Raw genomic sequence first — 2500 nt, forward strand, 5'->3', positions numbered from 1 at the left:
CAACACCCACAGTGGTCCACCCAGTATCAACACAGGACGCAACGCCACGCCACAACACAAAAGGTACAAGTAATAAAATACCCTTTGGCCACACTCCTTATAAAGGCATCGAACCAACCCACCACCTGACACCAGCCAAACGTACATCCTGATTTGACACATCTCTGGCAACCTAACCCACGTTGGCCCTTAACCTAACCCCGTTGGCCCTTAACCTAACCCACGTTGGCCCTTAACCTAACCCACGTTGGCCCTTAACCTAACCCACGTTGGCCCTTAACCTAACCCACGTTGGCCCTTAACCTAACCCACGTTGGCCCTTAACCTAACCCACGTTGGCCCTTAACCTAACCCACGTTGGCCCTTAACCTAACCCACGTTGGCCCTTAACCTAACCCACGTTGGCCCTTAACCTAACCCACGTTGGCCCTTAACCTAACCCACGTTGGCCCTTAACCTAACCCACGTTGGCCCTTAACCTAACCCACGTTGGCCCCTTAACCTAACCCACGTTGGCCCTTAACCTAACCCACGTTGGCCCCTTAACCTAACCCACGTTGGCACCTTAACCTAAGTTACGCTGCACCTTAACCCAAGTTACGCTGCACCTTAACCCAAGTTACGCTGCACCTTAACCCAAGTTACGCTGCACCTTAACCCAAGTTACGCTGCACCTTAACCCAAGTTACGCTGCACCTTAACCCAAGTTACGCTGCACCTTAACCCAAGTTACGCTGCACCTTAACCCAAGTTACGCTGCACCTTAACCCAAGTTACGCTGCACCTTAACCCAAGTTACGCTGCACCTTAACCCAAGTTACGCTGCACCTTAACCCAAGTTACGCTGCACCTTAACCCAAGTTACGCTGCACCTTAACCCAAGTTACGCTGCACCTTAACCCAAGTTACGCTGCACCTTAACCCAAGTTACGCTGCACCTTAACCCAAGTTACGCTGCACCTTAACCCAAGTTACGCTGCACCTTAACCCAAGTTACGCTGCACCTTAACCTAACTTACGCTGCACCTTAACCCAAGTTACGCTGCACCTTAACCCAAGTTACGCTGCACCTTAACCCAAGTTACGCTGCACCTTAACCCAAGTTACGCTGCACCTTAACCTAACTTACGCTGCACCTTAACCTAACTTACGCTGCACCTTAACCTAACTTACGCTGCACCTTAACCTAACTTACGCTGCACCTTAACCTAACTTACACTGCACCTTAACTGTCACATGTAACGTCACAGGAATGTAGCTTTGCCTAACAGCAACCCTCTGAACATAGTTCACTGCTTGGATCCTCTGGTGTCATGTGTATTTCTTGATGCCATGGTGCGTACCCTCACATAAAGGTCTTTCGAGTGTTGCGTACTTTCTACACAGTCCCGCTAACCACTGGAAGGGTGTACCGCTACAGAACGAATATCGCCCTCCCCTCCTGCCCTTCCAAGCTGGTCGGTCAGGCGTTTGTTTGTGAAATGAGCCTTGCAGCTGTTCAGTTGCATTCGGTTGTCGATGCAGTCAGTGTACGTTGTGGTACGGCCTGTGTGGACTGTCCGCTGATGTACGCGTAACCCACACTGATCATCCGTCGTTACGTACTGAGTGACATAATGTGGCACATGCTTGACCGTACACCGGCTGCGCCCTACAATGGCGAATCATAAGGGCCATATGTTGTGCACGATGCTACTTGTCTCGTCTCCCCATTACAGCGAGATTGCACTGTTGTACGCCGTACAGACATGTGGTAGGTAGGTACGGACGAAAGTATTGCATGTTGGCCCCCCCCCCCCCCCCCCTCCTCCCTCTGCCGGGAATCAGCGTGAGCCGTCTGTTGATGTAGCGACGAGGGTTTTCCTATTTAATCGTATTGCCCCACACAACATGATAGCACGGTGGACCGCGTTCCACATCTGCGACATGCTACAGAGGCCGGTTGACAGTCGACCGCGCAAGGGACATTGCACACGTGCGCGGACCATCTTCCACGTGTTCTCTCGTGTACATGCCGCAGTGTGTATGTGGGCTGATGTAGCGTGTCGTGACACATAACATGCAGGCATGCCAGAATCGTAGATTTCGCAAATGTAGATTGACGTATACGTTTGCTGCCAAAGATCCGCAAATGAACTGGAAATCAGTTGTTGAGCGGTTGTTCGCGCTGCAGGTGCATCGGTGATAGCGACGATCGGTACATCTATGAACCGGTTGTTTCGGCGGTACCCGCCATGCCCCCGAACCTGAGTTGGCCATGTGGGTATGAAGCGATACGAGGCTGTGGCTTGGCGGGACAGTCCCCGGCCGGTGAGGGGGGGCCGCCCGGCGTGCTGGCCGCGCGCTGCGTGAGCGCACGCACTACAGCCGGCTGGTGGGGGGCGCCCAGTGGCAGGAGCGCCGGCCGACGGGCCCGGCTGGCGTCCCAGCTATGCGCCGGCGCACCCTGCGCGCGGCGCCAGGCGGCCAAAGTGGGTTCTGCCGAGCCCGGTGCGAAGCG

Source organism: Schistocerca gregaria, unplaced genomic scaffold, assembly GCF_023897955.1.
Source record: "Schistocerca gregaria isolate iqSchGreg1 unplaced genomic scaffold, iqSchGreg1.2 ptg001598l, whole genome shotgun sequence".
Classification (NCBI taxonomy): domain Eukaryota; kingdom Metazoa; phylum Arthropoda; class Insecta; order Orthoptera; family Acrididae; genus Schistocerca; species Schistocerca gregaria.